Source organism: Monopterus albus, unplaced genomic scaffold, assembly GCF_001952655.1.
Source record: "Monopterus albus unplaced genomic scaffold, M_albus_1.0 scaffold275.1, whole genome shotgun sequence".
Taxonomy (NCBI): Eukaryota; Metazoa; Chordata; class Actinopteri; order Synbranchiformes; family Synbranchidae; genus Monopterus; species Monopterus albus.
This window is the reverse complement of record NW_018128155.1, coordinates 287,769-307,010: the sequence shown is the minus strand read 5'-3', so window position 1 is coordinate 307,010 and position 19,242 is coordinate 287,769. Positions and strand designations below refer to the sequence as shown.

At 40.4% G+C, this 19,242-nt stretch overlaps 1 protein-coding gene across 7 annotated transcripts in view; it reads left to right on the top strand.

Annotated features, from left to right (window-relative positions):
* Window positions 1-19,242, top strand: part of LOC109972971 (leucine-rich repeat and fibronectin type-III domain-containing protein 2-like) — a 269,768-nt gene that overhangs the window by 82,164 nt on the left and 168,362 nt on the right. For 5 of the 7 annotated variants that reach the window (XM_020622234.1, XM_020622238.1, XM_020622236.1 and 2 more), the window contains exon 2: window positions 14,298-14,427. The exons of the other annotated variants lie outside the window; for them this stretch is intronic. The gene's annotated coding sequence lies outside the window, so the exon portion shown is untranslated. The remainder of the gene's footprint in view (window positions 1-14,297; window positions 14,428-19,242) is intronic. 7 annotated transcript variants of the gene reach the window in all.

Genomic DNA, 19,242 nt, shown 5'->3' with positions numbered 1-19,242 from the left:
TTTAGGGTTCGTTTTAAGATTCTTTTATTTGTTTATAAGTCCTTGAATGGGCTGGCACCATCCTATCTTGTGGAACTTTTGCGCCCGTATAATCCGTCGCGGTGCCTTAGATCAGCTGATCAGCTTCTTCTGGAGGCACCGAGGGCTAGGCATAAAACGAGGGGGGATAGAGCCTTCGCTGTGGTGGGTCCAAACCTGTGGAATGCTTTGTCGCTTTATATTAGGCAGGCCCCCTCGCTGTCTACTTTTAAGTCTTATTTGAAGACCTATTTGTATTCATTGGCGTTTGGCCAGGAATGAGACTCTGTCTGTAGTGTTAGTGTTTATTTTATTGTTTATAGTTTTTATGTGTTGATTTTAGATTTGTATGGTATGTTAAGCGCTTTGGTCAGCTGTGCTGTGGTAAAGCGCTATATAAATAAAGTTGAGTTGAGTTGGTAAATTTAAAGGGTCACTCCATCACTTTTAGACATGAAGACAGTTGTATTTTTTCATCCATGATTCTGGATGTGATGATCCCAAAGTGATGCTATTCTGACCAGAGCCCTTAAGATAGAAGAGTTGTGAATTTGATGGGTCATGATGGGTTAAGCACGGCACTGGGTTAACATCGACCGCCACCAGTGCTGTTGACCTACAGGGTGCTGGTGGAAATTGGACTACTGCTGGTTGAAGAAGTTTGTGAGGAATGTTTTAGAGGTGAAAAGAGTTTCAGACAGGGAAATAAGTTTGAAGTAGGAAACTGAAGAGGTCATGTTGAATGTAGTCAGTAGTTACAGTGGGTACGGAAAGTATTCAGACCCCCTTAAATTTTTCACTCTTTGTTATATTGCAGCCATATGCTAACATCATTTAGGTTCATTTTTTTCCTCATTAATGTACACACAGCACCCCATATTGACAGAAAAACACAGAATTTTTGACATTTTTGCAGATTTATTAAAAAAGAAAAACTGAAATATCACATGGTCATAAGTATTCAGACCCTTTGCTCAGTATTTAGTAGAAGCACCCTTTGGAGCTAATACAGCCATGAGTCTTTTTGGGAATGATGCAACAAGTTTTTCACACCTGCATTTGGGGATCCTCTGCCATTCCTCCTTGCAGATCCCCTCCAGTTCTGTCAGGTTGGATGGTAAACATTGGTTGACATTTTCAGGTCTCTCCAGAGATGCTCAATTGGGTTTAAGTCAGGGCTCTGGCTGGGCCATTCAAGAACAGTCACGGAGTTGTTGTGAAGCCACTCCTTCGTTATTTTAGCTGTGTGCTTAGGGTCATCGTCATGTTGGAAGGTGAACCTTCGGCCCAGTCTGAGGTCCTGAGCACTCTGGAGAAGGTGTTCGTCCAGGATATCCCTGTACTTGGCCACATTCATCCTTCCCTCGATTGCAACCAGTCGTCCTGCCCCTGCAGCTGAAAAACACCCCCATAGCATGATGCTGCCACCACCATGCTTCACTGTTGGGACTGTATTGGACAGGTGAAGAGCAGTGCCTGGTTTTCTCCACACATACCGCTTAGAATTAAGGCCAAAAAGTTCTATCTTGGTCTCATCAGACCAGAGAATCTTATTTCTCACCATCTTGGAGTCCTTCAGGTGTTTTTTAACAAACTCCATGCAGGCTTTCATGTGTCTTGCACTGAGGAGAGGCTTCCGTCGGGCCACTCTGCCATAAAGCCCCGACTGGTGGAGGGCTGCAGTGATCTTTGACTTTCTACAACTTTCTCCCATCTCCCGACTGCATCTCTTGAGCTCAGCCACAGTCATCTTTGGGTTCTTCTGTACCTCTCTCACCGAGGCTCTTCTCCCCCGATAGCTCAGTTTGGTCGGACGGCCAGCTCTAGGAAGGGTTCTGGTCGTCCCAAACGTCTTCCCTTTAAGGATTATGGAGGCCACTGTGCTCTTAGGAACCTTAAGTGCAGCAGAAATCTTTTTGTGACCTTGGCCAGATCTGTGCCTTGCCACAATTCTGTCTCTGAGCTCTTCAGGCAGTTCCTTTGACCTCATGATTCTCATTTGCTCTGACACGCACTGTGAGCTGTAGGGTCTTATATAGACAGGTGTGTGGCTTTCCTAATCACGTCCAATCAGTATAATCAAACACAGCTGGACTCAAATGAAGGTGTAGAACCATCTCAGGGATGATCAAAAGAAATGGACAGCACCTAAGTTAAATATATGAGTGTCACAGCAAAGGGTCTGAATACTCATGACCATGTGATATTTCAGTTTTTCTTTTTTAATAAATCTGCAAAAATGTCAAATTCTGTGTTTTTCTGTCAATATGGGGTGCTGTGTGTACATTGAGGAAAAAAATGAACTTAAATGATGTTAGCATATGACTGCAATATAACAAAGAATGAAAAATGTAAGGGGGTCTGAATACTTTCTGTACCCACTGTATGCTCCACAAGTAGGATGTGAGTTAGAAGAGAAGGAGAGATTCTGGAGTAAATAAGGTGAGGTGATAGAGAGTATTTCCAGGGGGGAGAGAGTGGTGACTGGAGCAACAGGTATGTTGGTGAGGGGAACAAAGGTGAGGAGGAGGTGATGGGCTTGTTTGGTGTTAAGGGAAGGAACCTAAAAGAACAGGTGGTGATGGACTTTGCTAAGAGAATGGAAATGGCTGTAGTTAACACTTATTTCCAGAAGAGGAAGGAATATAGAGTTACATATACGAGTGGAGGTAGGAGTACACAGGTAGACTACATTCTAAGGTTGAAGACTCCTGGCGCAAGAGTCAAGGTGTTTAATTAAGACGATTATTAGGGTACACCAGTCCTATATGTAATTAAAGTGAGATGTGCTGTAGGTCAGACAGAGGAGTTCAAGGTGGAGGTGGGGCTACATCAAGGATCGGCTTTGAGTCCCTTCTTGTTTGCTATGGTGATGGACAGGTTGACAGATGAGGTCAGACAGGAATCTCTGTGGACAATGATGTTTGTGGATGACATTGTGATCTGTAGTGAGAGCAGAGAGCAGGTGGAGGAACACCTGGAAAGGTGGAGGTCTGCTCTGGAAAGAAGAGGAATGAAAGTCAGTCGTGGTAAGACAGAATACATGTGTATGAACGAGAGGGAGGGAAGTGGAACAGTGAGGTTACAGGGGCCTGAGGTCAAGAAGGTGCAGGAGTTTAAGTATTTGGGGTCAACAGTCCAGTGTGATGGGGAGTGCAGGAAAGAGGCGAGTGCAGGCGGGTTGGAGTGGGTCGAGAAAGGTGTCAGGAGTGTTGTGTGACAGAAGAGTGTTAGAATCAAAGGAAAGGTGTACAAGACGGTAAGTAGTGAGACCAGCTATGCTACATGGGTTAGAGACTGTAGCAGTGAAGGAAAAGACAAGAAGCAGAGATGGAGGTAGCAGAGATGAGGATGTTGAGGTTCTCTTTAGAAGTGACCAGGATGGACAGGATTAGGAATGAGCACATCAGAGGGACAGCTCAGGTCGGCTGTTTTAGGGACAAGGTCAGAGAGGCTAGATTGAGATGGTTTGGACATGTGCAGAAGAGGGATAATGGTTATATTGTTAGAAGGATGCTGGAGATGGCGCTGCCAGGCAAGAGGTCAAGAGGAAAGCCAAAGAGGAGATATATGGATGTGCTAAAAGAGGACATGAAGTTAATTTCCCCATGAGGAAATCACTGAATTTTAGGGTGGCAACATTGTTTTAGGGTTAGGATGAGGTTAGGTTAAGTGTTGGGGTCAGGGTTAGGTGTTAGGCAAGTAGTGGTTATGGTTAAGGTTTTTGAAATAATTTGAAATTTGACACATACTGTATATATAGAGTGACAATGTCTATTCCCAGGAAATGAATGTAGGTCAATGTAAAGTCCCGACAAGGAATGAAAACACAGTGGTGTGTGTGCTTGCGTGCGTATTGGTTAGCAGGTTTACGGATGGATCATCAGCATACTTGGTATAGACATTGGTTGGAGACCAACCTAATATAAGTGAGTAGATTTTTGCTGAAAAAGTTCAAGGTCACAGAAAAATCACAAAAATCCCTCTCTTTAACATGGGACAATATTTTATAAATTCATATCTCCATCAAAGGTTATTGAAATAATTTGAAATTTGACACATACTGTATATATAGAGTGACAATGTCTATTCCCAGACCAAATTTCATACAAATCTGATCCGGATTCCAGCTGTGATGGCTGTTTAAAATGAACATTAAGAACCCCATTTGAGGCACATTCCCTGCCATAGCTTTGCCTATAATTAAGATAGAACCCTGAAATGTTCAGGTAAGATGCACAGTATAACTATCTATTGTCTGTCTACTGTCTGCCTAAACGATGATCTGGATCTGATCCAGATCAAAGATCTTAGGACACATTTTGTGGTGTTCTGTCTCATTTTTCACAAGGGACCCAGTTGGGTGAGCGAATGTTGTGCCTTGGTGGAGGTACATGTGCTTTCTGAGTGCTCATACTCCTGGTACATGGCATAAGGGGTAGATGGGTTTTGACATTTAATTTGTGAAAAACATTTAGTGAAAGGGACAGATTTGAAATAAAAGTGTGATATAAAATTGAGAAGACCATCTGAACTGGGTTTCTTTAAATCAATAATAATAATACTTTATTTTTTATAGCACTTTGCAACTCTAAAGGGGCACAAAGTGCTTCACAGCATGTATGTACTCTAGTGAAAAGAAGCTACAAATACTAGAAAAAAGCAACAAAAAAAAAACCCTGAAATAAATTAAAACACACACTTTAAAACAGAGGGGAAACTGCATATTGAAATATAAATAACATAGAACAAGTTAAAAATATCTCTGTGAAATGAGTTAAGTACCGAAGGCCTGCCTAAAGAGATGAGTTTTTAAAGTTATTTTGAACAAGGCCAGCTCAGTTATGGACTGTAGTTCTGGTGGTAGAGAGTTCCAGAGCTTGGGGCCATACACGGAGAAAGAGCAATCGCCCCATTTTTTGTATCAAGATCGCGGGACAGTCAAAGAGAGATGCTCTGAAGAGCAAATCAAGTAGGGACTGTGTCTGAATCTTTATCAAAATGTACAAATCTATGGTCTAAATGATAACAGCAGTAGTATTGTATTTTATCACAGGGGTGTCTGTGGCTCAGGAGGTAGGGAGGTTGTCCCCTAACCTAAAGCTTGATTAATGTTCCCCCAGACCACATATTGAAGTGCCCTTGGGCAAAACACTGAACCCCAAGTTGCCCCCGAAGGCCAGAGTAGTGCCTTGTATCAGAGACAAATTCATTGTGTGTAACATACAATAAAAGTGATAATTGTGGTAATTTTACTTCACACTGCAGGTAACAACACAGACTATAGCCACAGTGGATATTCGGTGGCCATTATACACCATAATTTCTTCTAATGTATTTGAAACTGCAGCACATTAGATTTAATGCACTTTAAGACTTATAATGGCACATAAGTGTAAAGGCCAGCTCTTCAAATTTAATCCCAGATTCACACAAATGTCAAGGCTACAGCTACCAGTCACTAGGGCATGATCATATGCAGAAGTGGAATGAAAAATCTCTCTATGTTTGCATCACAGTTTCACATTACATTTTATTATACTTCAAGAGACAAATGGTAAATAGAGGTTTCTGTATTTTTTCCATAATTATTTGTCATGTCTTGATGTTCAGTTTCTAAACATTTTAATTTTTCAAGTGGCTCTCTTACATAGAGATTTTGGATACAAGGTTGCTGGAAGTTAAAGCTGCATTAGTTACTAATCAGACAACTTGAGGGCTGCTCAGAGCTGAAGTAAAGACACCACTGACTATCACATTACATTCATTTGGAGTTTTCTGTCCTCCTTTTATGAAATCCAACATTCACTATTGTTTTTTTCTCCAATTTAGCATGAAAAATTGGTTTGTAGCCTCTAACTGTTCCACTATTTTCACCAGTTAGTCATTGAGTTTGTCTTTCTGTCTGGTGGGGCTAGGACATGGAGTCAGTTTGCCTGGTATTCTACTTTGAAAACAGTTGCTTTCTGTGGCTAGAAACAGGGTTGATGAATGGTCAGAGTGAACCAAAACAGCAAAATTGCTGGTAAATAAACCAAAACAATGAGCCTCCGGGTAATCTGGCTTCCTCCCACAGTCCAAAGACATGCAGCTTAGGTTGACTGGTGACTCTTAATTGCCCATGGGTGTGTGGTTGTTTGTCTACATGTCAACCCTGTGATAGGCTGGTAACCTGTCCAGGGCGTACTCCGTTTACTTAGAACAGGTTCAACTTCTTACAGTGTGTAGTAATTGGCAGCTTGCAAAGCAAAGTAGCTTCCCTGCCACTGCTGACTGTGTACCCTTTCAGTTGACCAGTATGGTCGTAAACCCCAGTAGACTACTGGATATTTTAAAAACTTGACATGAGGATGGAGCTACATGAAGTCATGCTGTGGGGAAAAGTAATGTTTTTGACAAATTTCATGGTGGTTCACACAAAAGTTTTTGAAAAATTTTACTCAAAACTACAATTATAGACCTCATGGTGGAGCTGGAGGAAAGTCAAAGTTCAAAGTCAAGAAAAGTCAAACCAACCCATACACTGGTATTGTCGTGGAGTCACACCACTAGTGAGGCTAAAAAATCCATTTGGAAAGAAAATCTCTCTACTTTGTTTACTTATTGCACATAACTAATTTCTCTGTCATTTACTCTGTTATATGAAGGTGATAGAATCTTTAATGCAGTGTAGGGCACCTTTAATTTATATGTGTTCACCTTCTGATGTAAAATATTTTCACCTTGTCAACATATGGAGGAGATCGGCAGGGTCTCCAGCACAGACCAAGCCATATGTGTAAAGAAATATCCAAGTTTGCAGGGGAAGTATGTTCCTACTGTGTTGTATTTGTGTCAGACCTTTCTCTCTTTTTGTTTGCATAAGGGTTGAATAAGTGCAGTAGTGATGTAGTAAGAGGCAAATGGCAGTGGAATTCTGATGCAAGTGTGTGAATGCCACGATATGCTAACCCTTGGACATGGACTAAAGCCTAACCTCTCACACTAAGGTGCCATATTTGAAACATATTAAAGCTCCAAACACTGCTTGAAGCTTTTTGGCGGAAATATTCACTCAGTAATTGAATACCATGAACCTGCAAACAGAGTTCCCTGCAGACCTCCCTCTTTCATGTTATTAATTCAGGATAAGACCAAAACCTCCCAAATAATAACAACCTGCAGTTATAAGCAGCTACCTCTTTATACCCTCAGATATTACTGTACTGAGAAATTTTTATAACCCAGTATACTCTGGCCCTTTAAAGAAGTGTTACATTTTGTCTGAAATAACCAATAAAAGCTGTGAAACTGGCCACTTAAGACCATATTTGCTTTGCACAGTATTTAGTTGACAAAAGATGTTATTAAGGATAGGGAATTCAAATGGCAGTTTGTATTATGTAATAAGTAAACAGCTGGATATTTTACATAAAATATTTTTTGATATAACTGTCTAAAAATCATTATAGCAGTTCAATGTTGGTCTACTGTCAACCCTGTGAATTGTTGTGTAATATCAGTGAAATCTACTTGAGCTGCTTAGTGTGTATGGTAGTGAATTAGTTGACTAGCTTGATGTATGCTATCGGGAGTGGCCGATGTGCACTGTGTACATACAAAAAAGAAAAGCCAGTACAGTTTGGCTTAATAGTCAAGTTAAATTTTATTTGTATAGTCAAGTATCACAAATTTACTTCAAGGGACTTTACAATCTGTACAGGATAAAACACCCTCTGTCCTTACACCCTTGAATTGGATAAGGAAAAAACTTCCCAGAAAACCACAAGGGGAACAAATGGAAGAAACCTTTACTGAAGGAAATGTATGTGAAAAGAACATTTTGTGGGCCAATCAGCTGCAGACATTTACTATATAATGTAATATAAACATTGCGAAACAGTTGACAAATGTACAGTACAAAAACAGGTAACTATTGCTAACCTTAACACAGCTTCAACACAGTGCTGTCTGTTATGCTGTCTTATGTTGAAAAGCATTAGCTTCATCTACTGTACAGGGTGTCGCTTTAGTAGCAGTGGGCTAATGTGATGTGTTTCAGATCCAGGTTACCACCTTTAATGTGAAAAAATAATGGATACCCATTCTGCATCTACAATAAACAGAACCATAGATTGAAAGTGTTTAGTCTACTTTTAAAAGATTCACCAAAAATGATATACTGTATATGTATGTATGTAGCGACATTTTTGTTATGTCACAGAACATTTGATTTATCAAAAGGGACAATTCTTATTATAAGGGATGGGAGGAACTCTTGATCCAGAGGTGATAAACAGTTAAAGCTCTTCCTTCTTTGTGTGTTTTTATTGTCTGTGACAGTATGTGAGAGCATAAAAGTATAGGTACACAGAAATTTATGAGCTTCTTTACACAAGGAACCTAATACCAACCATGAAAATAATTATGTGCAGCAACACACTGATGTGTGCAACAATAAAGACAAGCATGCTGGTTAGTTCATGTTGCTATCAGCTTCCTAATTGTCTCTGTTAGCGTTGACTGGGCAACTAGAATGACACAGTGTCGCATATGATGGCAAAAGCGAAGCCTTGACCTTTACAACCCCAGATGGAGTGGCTCTGTAACAGAAAGAAAAATCAAATTGTCACTGACCTTGTCCCTGCTGCATTGAAAACCCTGTTCTGCCATAAGAGGTTTTACTGCAGACTAGAAACAAGTGAATAGGGATAATTTAATGAAACATCAGATGAGAGCACTCCACAGTCCTTTAACAAATTGCTTCTCTGACTGCCAGGCTAGGATCAATTGGGTTTGCCTGAATAGCCAAATGAAAATAGGAAAAGAAAATGGAAGAAAGCAATTATTCACCTGTAGCATTCAGCAGATGGATACAGTAGCACTTAAAAAAACAATTGAAATATAGATGTTGCGGTTGCCATTTGAAGGCTAAGCCTCCCCTAGAAGGTCTACTTGTTGATTTATAAGAACTTTCCACAGGACGGATTAAGTGTGATGGGAGGCTTTTGACTTTCAACAAAAAGGAGCAGACGGCACACTTCCTCTTATACACAGCCAGCTATGGGCAAAAACAGGCGGCAGGTGGCAGCACCATTTACTGGCAATACTAGGTGAGTAAAGGCTGGCCTTATTAAGATACTGGTAGGGCCCAATGAAGTATTTTCATGGCATCACAAACTAGATTAACCCCTCATTACCTGTTTGCGAACTATAGTGTTCTTAAACTTGGGATTTAAAGATGGCAACTGAGTAAAGCCTTGAATTAGCTTAATGAGAAGAGTTAGGCACATGACTTAAACCTCACGTGGGGTAGAAAGTCAGGCACTTAAAGCCAATTATTATGATTACTGAGTCTGTGTGTTATATTTACAGATGTGGATGGATTTTGGTTTGTGTGTGCAATTAGATGCACAAGAGTGTGTTATGACCACGTTTGAATGCATGCATCCATGTGTACTTCCGTTGCATGTACAATCGTGTACTAATCTGACTGTCGGAACTCAGGCATATAGATTCTAGGTGTCTCAGTAATGAGGGCAGAGAAAGGCACACAATTGTGAGATGCATCTCAGTTGTGCATTGTTGGCTTTACTCAGTCGGTGTAAACTACTGTAATATGTAGCATTGCTCAGAAAACACTGAAAAGACTGGCCACATACATGCATGTAAAGACAATTAATGCTGAGAACAATAAAGTGATGTCGGGTGAAGACACTGAAGCCGCGCCCAATCACAGAAATGTGTCATCTGTTCTCATCATGGATGTAATAAGGTATAGCATGTATGCATTTGCGGGGTGATGGCATAACTAGATAGCTAGCAAACTGTAGGCTGTAGTAGATGTAGCAACTCACTATCAAATAGGAGAACTGGTGCTACTGTGCTAGGGCTCTACAGGAACATTTTATCAAAAACCACTGAGCGACAGTGGTGGATTGGAGAATATGGTTTTGGTGTTTATGGCGCTGGTTCTCCTTTGTGTTGATGTTTGAATGAGAGTGGATGGTGCTCAGCTCTGACACACACAACAGTGGAGATAGAGAGCTGTTTGCCCTTTAATATTTGTGCAATAAAAACCTTCAAGTAAAAGGCCAGTGGGAGTAATTTAGCAAAATACCTGCTAAACAAGCATAAACTTGCAGAGAAATGGAAATTTAAGCTTTGTCCACAGTCTGCGAGCTTGTTAGGCTAACGGCAAAGAGCTAACTGTGGTGCTTTGTCCAGTGCGGCAGCTTCATGGTCCGCTGTGTGGCCATTAGCTCCCTGCATTTGAGCCTCAGATGATGAACTTTTGGAGTTCATGTTTTTACAGAGCAAGAGTCATTCTCTCCCATTTTTTGCAGCATAGTGATGCTCAGGGTGGAAACATTCAGGGTCAGTGTGGAGAGTAGGAAAAGTGATGATGACCAAGACCATTTATTCTCATGTACACATGGAAATATCAGTGTTGTTTTAACACCAACTTGAAAATCTCAAACTGTTCCTTTAATCCCAATTTATGTGATTCAGTGTGTACAAACTATGTAGACACAAAAAGATGAGCTCTTTGAGAGACAGAGTAATGCAGACATGAATGAGGCAGTAATGTCTTTTTGCCCCACCTTTGAGTGTTGTCATTTAGAACAAGCAAAAGCCTTTTTCCATTTATTTCTGCATGGCAACATTGTTGGCAGGCCCTGTGATGGAGTGGCGACCTGTCCAGGGTGTACCCTGCCTTCGCCTGATTGCTGGCTGGGATTGGCTCCAGCCCCTTCCCCCCGCGACCCCATTTGGGACTGAGCGGTATAGAAGATGAATGAATGAATGAACGTTGTTGGTATGACCTACTGTAGTTTGTTTGAAGCAAACTCTACCTTCTAGCACCAGAAGTATTTGAGAAATAGCACAAAACAAGATACATGGTCAGTAATTCTCAATAATATAGGACAATTTTGTGCACATTGTCGTTTTTGTTCTTCAATGGATAAGTTTTACCAAGAGTGTTGGGCTAAACCAGTCCTGCGTGTCCTTTTATGAAGAATGCTCAAAGACAAATCTGTCCTTTGAGATATTTATTACAATCAATATTTAAGAAAAAATAAACAGTTTTGCAAACACCTAACATAGCACTATATCATTTTATCAAGAATTTCTTTCTACAAGAGACATCTATTTACAATTTATGTTTTGTTCTAAAGCACAAGAGAACACATTTAAAATGTGAATTTTAATCTATTTAACAACAAAAAGACTTTTACCATATATTTACCAGTATCTCTTAGGGTAGGAGAGAAAAGACTTACAGTATGGCATCACCTTTAGGGATGTAACTCTCAATGACCTTCTGCAGTTCTGCAGATTTCTTGGTCAACCTTTCTGCTTATGGAGGTGCAGAGCTATCTCCTACAAAGAGTGGAGAGAATCTCAAATGAAGCAGTGGTATGGCAGGCAGTAGACTGGAAAATATAAGAGAAAGATGGGGATGGATTCAGGCTGATGTGTTTATTAGACACTGTAGCTGCCCAGGAAGATCTTGGTGGGCAAATGCATAAAAAAAATAGACAGGGCCTATCTTCTACCATAAAAATCTTAAGAGATCAAATACCCCCAGATACTGGGTTTATTGGTGTTGCTTGACTTTTGAAGCTGAAAAAACTTAGAAAAATCAACTGGACTAGGTTTTTAGGTTGAAGATGTTTCACCTCTCATCCAAGAGGCTTCATCATCCTTTTGATGCCCAACAATGTCTCCTAACAACTGAGTCATTATAGCCCAGTATCGGTGAGTGTCGTTACCTGTCTTTGAACCCTCACCTGTGGACCGACACCTGTTGTCCTGGTGGGCATGTTTAGGCAAAGATCTCAAAACAGAGTTGTAGATGGATGACAAATTGTGTCTTAGTCCACCACCCCTATTTAGTGAGGGGTGTTCTATTTGGACAAAAATAGCTTCCTTGACTCCTCTCTCAAACCAGCGATGTTCTCTGGAGAGGCTCTGGACTTCACTGTCCTCAAAAGAATGTCCTTTGTCCTTCAGATGGAGGTGGACTGCTGATTCTGGTCCACTGGAGTTGGCCCTCCTGTGTTGGGCCACACGTTTGTGCAGCAGCTGCTTAGTTTCACCAATGTACAAGTTGTTACACTCCTGACTACACTTAATTGCATATACAACATCACTTTATGTCTGGGTGTTTTGTCCTTCGGGTGCCACAGGGTGTTCCCTGGCTTAAAGTTGACTGGGATATTGTGGTTGTGAAAGATCCTTTTTAACTTCTCTGATAAACCAGCCACAAAAGGGATGACAGTGTTATCCCCTCTTGTTTCTGGTTTCTCCTTATTGGTGTTGGGCCTCTTCCTTGCTTTGGTGAAGGCCCACTTGGGGTATCCACAAGCCATAAGGGAGTTCTGGATGTGTAGTTTCTCCTTCTTGGCCCCTTCTGCAGTTGTGGGCACTTCCTCTGCCCTGTGATTTAGAGTTCTGATGACTCCCAGTTTGTGTTGAAGTGGATGGTGTGAGTCAAGAAGCAGGTATTGGTCCGTGTGTGTAGGTTTCCAATATACTTCTACCTTCAGGCTTCTGTCCCCTCCCAAGTGACCTGCACAATCCAAAAAGGCCAGATAGTTTTGATATCTCTAAAAACTGATTTTCTTTCAGACATTGGGATAGACACTTTCATTTAGCCTACAACTTCATTTACAAGTCTTACTGTGAAGTAAATGGAGTCAGTTTGACAGGTGAGGTGATTGTGACAGTGTTATCAAGCACACTTGACAGAGGTAATACATCAAAGCAGGCACCAAGGTAGGTTCTTTAACAGTGGGCAGGAAACACGCTTACGAGTGACAGCTTGAACTCTTAGGTTCCTCTACCAACCCAAGCTGCAGCTCCACAAACCAACTCCACAGAGCTTAACTTTGTCTCAAACCTCAGCACTTATTTCCATTTATGACAGCTTGATGTGCTAGTCTTGTGCGAATTATAAAACATAAGCAAATATTTTTATTCAAATCAAATAAGGTCATCTGGTAGCAAAAAATATTATATTTTCATTACATTACTTAAATAAAATGTTTATTTATTTTTGCTGATGACACACTGTTATTCTGCAACAAAAAATACACTGTGCAACATACAGTACAATCTACCACTGAGACAAGCTGTATAAAAAACTAGGGAGACAGAGACAGACAGAGCTAATGCATAGCATATTAAAAACTAGCTACCCTACAAAGCTTGACAAGATGATTCATTACATCACAGACAATTCCTTACTCATGTTAATCAGTGATGTATTGTAACATGTAACATGCTTTGTTAAGCTTACATCATGTGTTAGCTTACCAAGCAGCTAGGCAGCCTAGAGACATAATGACACATTGTTTTTTTTTTTGTTTGTTTTTTTAGGTTTTAGGTTAAAGGTTACAGCAGTGCCATGATTCAAGGCTATGGCCCATATGAGTTTTCAATATTCTTTTTAAATTTTCTTAACCATTGAATGATAGTGCATTCACCAAATACATGTGAAATGTATTTATACCACTCTGTTTATTTTGACTAAGCCTAAAGTATGGGAGCAGCTGGTTGACTGAAAATATACTATCATTGTTCTGAGGGGATATTCTGTGCAACATGGAGGCCAAAACAGAAAGGATGATAGAGGGTCTGTCACTCAACAAACAGAGTTTTTGCTGAGATATATGAAACCATATATCTCATCACAAACTCTAACACCCTAAAGCAATTACTCTCAGGCAAAGGTTTGCAGTTGACATTTTGAGGGAAGGATGCAGGAGGGTTTGGGTTGGTGCTGCTTTGGCTCACAGAATGTAGAATGACACTTGAAGAAATGAGATTTTAAAGAAACAACTGAGATAGCAGCTGCTCAATCTAATCTCACTTTAGCTGGATAATAGCATTTAGTTTCCTTGAGGTAGAAACAAGAATGTGCCATAAATTATGAATTTCCATGTGAATAGATATGGATGGCACTGTCATGCAATAACTGTCACAGCACTTAGCTCAAAGTGAAGATGGCTGGTGACTGAGCAATGTTTCACCTGCCTGGAAAACATAGAAAGTGATTTACAAGCCAGTGTGACACAAAGAGGCATGCCCTCTTATGTATTATATATCTTTATCATGCATGTAAATAATTTCCTCAAAACAATACTACTGTAAGAGAGTGTATCTCACTCCAGACCTCAGCCAGGCAGGGTTTGGACACAAGTCAGAGTGTTCTGTTCTTCTCAAATAAAAGGATAAGAAGACACACAAATGTCTATGATTGCTCTCTGCCTCTCCTCATTGTTTTCCTGCAGGTGAATGGGTGAGAGGTTTAAGCGTACAAGGTTTTCCTCAGCACACAAACACATCACCTTGTAACATTCATCCATGGGAGGAGGAGGAGAAAGACTTGTGATTGTTTGTTGCCTGCAGGAGAAATTCAAGGTCAGAACATGGTGCACTCACTCACACACACAGTCATACTTGTTAATAAACAGAGGGAGTGTCTTCTTTTCTATTGGCTGTGTTCATATTAGGAGCACTCAAGCTATCTTATTTGATTTTAGGCATGATCTGCATCACCTTAATGAGCAAATACTTGGAGAATAAAAGAGGAATCAAATATCTAATATGGAATAAAAGATGTTAAACAAAATAATGGTTCAGTTGAAATAAGAATCGCCTGACAATTCCCAAATGTCTCTTTCTCACTGTTGGTTTTTGTCCATCCTCTCTTCTCTTATTCAGTTGAATCCATTCTTCCTTCTTTTTCTTTGTTTGCTTCCTCACTTTGTTTCCTTCTTACTTCCTTGTATCCTTTATGCTTTTTTTTAAATGTCATATATCCAAAGAAAATTACTAATCAGTGTTTCCAAACAAGTGTTGGGCTGTCCAAGGTTTTAATTGCTTCCCCACAGATTGCTGCCTTTAATAGCATAAAAAGTGAGGGGTTCTTGTGACCTTCATTGAATGCCGCCAGCTACAGGTACTGCAACTTGTACTGCAGTGTGGCAGGTTATTTACCCATAGCTATGAAAAAGGTGCCTGTTTTATGTGACTGTTGACATCAGTCTCAAAAAAGCTTTTTAGTGTCAGTCTTGCAAAGCTGTCTTAACAGGATCATGTTTACTGTGTAATTCTTCAGCCTACAAGTCAGCATCAGACATATGGAGTTGTTCAGTGTTGAGATTGTACTACAGGCTGATGGGATTTATCAAAACTCTTGTAAAGTAAACCGAGGTTTTAATACTTAAAATGCTGAAGGTGATAGGTGCATCAATATTTCTTGGCTTACCTAATTTTTTACTTGTATGTCTTTCTTCCTTAGTTGTTTATCTAACAGCTGTCCTGTTTAATATAAATTCAGATAGTGGTAGAAAGGAGAGATTCAACAAAGGTGGTTTGGGCAAGAATCATTCGAACAACCTGCATGAATTAAGCCCCTTAACTAAAGCCTACCTTCTTTCTCTTTGTTGGTCTTGCCTTTTTTCTTTCCTTCCTTGTGTCTTCTGTTCCTTTCATTTCCTTCCTTTCTTCCCTGTATCTATTGTTTTACATGTCATTCTTTCCTTCCACCTGGCTTTCCTTATGTCCTTGTCCACCTCCACGTCTTCCTGTTGTTTTTCCTTCAATCTTCCCTGCTTTCATGTGTTGTTCTTCCCTCCCTTTTCTTTCTTCCTTTTGTTCTTTCCTCTCTCCTCCCTTTCTTCCTGTTTTTGTTCCTTCTTTCCTTTTCTTTCTTCCTTCATGCATCCTTTCTGTTGTTTGTTCCTCCCATCCTCCTGTCTTCTGTATTTTGCTCATTGTTTCCTCCTGTCTGATGTTCCTTCCCGGTTCTGGCCTCGTGATTTTCCTCAGGGACAGTGAACAGCTCTCACAGATCTGGTGGTAGCAGGAGATGAGCTTAGGGCTGTGACATTCCCCTTAGGACCCACACCTCGCACAGAGTCCTTGTAGAATATTCCATCAAACTGCATCACTATACAGTACTTTAGGAGAATAATGCCTGTTTTATAGGTTGAGAATCCCAGAGCACTATGAAGGACAAGCATAGTTGGCTGAAAACACAGGCAGAATCAGCTTTATTGGCCAGGTGTGTCGGACACACGAGAAATTTGACTCTGGTACATCGGCTCTCAATGTGCATTTACATATCCCCATGCAAGGGGCAAGTAAACAGTAAACCAACATAAGGCTGTGTAATAACAAAATAAGCAGTATTGACAAGCAACAAACAGTGCAAACAATGCAAAAAAGCAGTACAAAATTGTGTTTCTTTGCCAAAGAGTGTTCATTCAAATATCTGATGGATTCACAGAGAGTTTAATTTGATTCTGTCATGCTCACAGATCTTTCTGAATAGTCCCAGTAATTGCAGATGCCTTTTGTTTGTCATTCAAAACGGATCCTGGCTTATGCACTAAAATCCTGACAGTGACCGTGACCACTGAAATGAAAAGTAGATAAATAATAGTAAACAGTATACAGTATGACATTTACACATTAAGATTTATATATAAAACACAAATCTATCATGAGGTGACAATAGAGAATCAAAATGTCACTTCAGAATTCAGAAAACTCGAAATAAAAAAAATCTTTTTCTCCTACACGTGTGAGGACTGGAGCCTGTTGCCAAGCAGATTTGGTGAACTGGACCTTCTGTCACAAAGCACCAAAACAATGCATGTTATATCACCAGATTTTAGCAGATCTTTCATAACTGTCCCATCTTACTTTCCTGGTTAACCCCAAACCACAGCATTACAGAGATGGAAGCATGTGGTTTTTAATTTTGCCATTGTAAAGGGTATTTAACCCTTGTGTGGCGTTTTATGTTTTGGACTGGTCCTGGTACTCAATATTGGGACTTAGAAAAATTAATGACCTGTGGTCCTGGTTCTCAATATTGGGACTTAGAAAAAATTTCTGTTCCCACACAGTGTAATACCAGAGGCATGAAACTCCATTTGGAGTACCAGGGGCACGAAGTTGTGGCCGGGCGGTTTTAAATTGTTTAGCCCATGGAGGGGGCTTAAGCGTGTGTACACAGGTTCAACCGGTTAGCTGGGTGCCTGGAGCTCTAGTTCACCAGGGGAGCTAGCCGGTTCCTTTCACCCCACTATGGAGCTCCATTCCCGGGGTACTCCCTGGTGATAACGGGGTACACAGGATCAACCGGTGTGCCGGGAGCTCTGTTTCACCAGGGGAGCTAGCCAGTTCCTTTCCCCCACTATGGAGCTCCATTCCCGCGCTACTCCTTGGTGATAACGAAGCATAGAGTTCATGGGGCTTTGGTTCAGATTATTTATATGTAAATATAATGTATAGTTCACGTAGGCTCAGGTCAACAGCTTTTTTTCTTTTGTCAGTTTTCTGTTAGTAAAAATCTAAGAAAGGGTCAATTTGACCTGGACGCAACACAAGGGTTAAATTTGATTGTATTTACATGTATTAAAAAATGTATTATAAAAATGGTATATGGTATGCATCTCTGCATTTAAAACTGGGTAGTTTTGCAGATATCTAAACTTTAGGTTTTTTTCAATCTTACATGTCACTTGCTAAGTTTGCTTGACACCAGTAAAATTGAAAGCAATGTTTGTCAAAGTCCTCTAATTTACCTATTTTAATTCACCCACTCCATTGATAGAAGCTTGATAAACAATTTAGCACACGAAATTAGTCACAACTGGTTTTATTTGCACAACATAAATTAAAAATGAACTACAACAATTTCCGTTTTTGAGACATGATGGAGTTGTGGACATTATTCTTTAAATCTTTCCAGTTGTGACTGCCCAGGTCTGCTTCAAGTGCCTTGAGGCAGACCTCTTTGCATAGTGATCCACTGCCCCAGTTGTCGCCACACCGCTACTTTTTCTGCAAAACTCCACGGCCTGTGCTGGTTTGTTTTTGCTGAGTAACTGTAGGTCCACAGCTGAAATAGAATTGACAAATGTGATATACATTCTCAATATTGATAAAACAAAAATTTATCTGATGATCTAATTTGTAATGTGTTGTTAATCCACATCTACTGTAATTAACACTACTCAAGTCTGAGAACGGAGCAGTACCTGTTTTCTCTGTCCTTTTGAGCTTGTGTGATGGTCCTGTAGCTGAGGCCTGTTGAGTCAGCATGTCTGATTCTTCTGCAGCAGCAGAACACGTCACCTCACTATTAACCACGAACCATTGTCTTATCATATAATGCAATATTTCATTCCATAGTGCTCCTTGCATGACCCAAAAAATGTTCATACCGTCTGAAACTTGAGATGATTCAGATGCCATCTTTGACCTCTTGCGTTTGGAGGACCCTTAAAGAGAAGAAGTAACCAGGATGGACATTTTTAGTTACTTTCTGTCATTTATAGACAGGAAAGAAAGCTGATATTCATGGTAACAGCTCTGACGGCTTCATACCATAGGAGTCTTGAGCTGGTTCCAAAGACTTCTCATTGAAGACTTCTGTGTCACTTTCACTGACTTGAGACTTCTGTACAGCTCTAACTTCAGAAGACAGAGCAGTTGTTTTGATAAAAACAACATTTTGTGAACTTATCTTATTTCACATACTAAAGTGGTGAGTAGAACAAAAAAAAAACCAAACAGCATTTTTAAGTATAAATTGCATTCTATTATGAAATCTATTTTCTACTCACTTTGTATGCCCAAATCAATCTCATCAAGAGATTTGCCTTTGTAGACCTCAGTTCCACGTTCGATTGCCATGAGCAGCTTGCTCATCTTTGCAAGCTGAAGTGTGTTCTCGGTTAGGCGATAGTATTCACGATGAACACGAATATCATGTCCCATACATATGGCAAGTTGATCCAACTCTTTTCTTTCAGGTTCATTATCTGACTAAGTGTAGCCACACGTTTCCTCAGGTGGGTTGACATGAGTGTTTCAGGCTTCCTTGCCCCACATGCAGCTGCATAGTTCCTCAAACAGTCTGAACCTCGGAGATGAGAATCCGAATGCTGTCTTGCAAAGGCGTACTCATTACTACCCAAAATGCCATTGTCCTCACTCCTTTGTTCAATGAGGAAATCAAGTGATTTTGTCATCTCACTGGTAAGCACCACAGGTACTTTACGGCCTCTCTTCCCTCTTATCACCAACCTGGTAAACTCATGACTCAAATCTTGTTCCAGTTTTGAAAGGCACTGCATAATGTCCTCATTTGGTTCTTCTTTGGTTCTGTTCCTATAGGTCAACAGAGGCAATTTTGCTGCCTCACCTTGCCGTCTT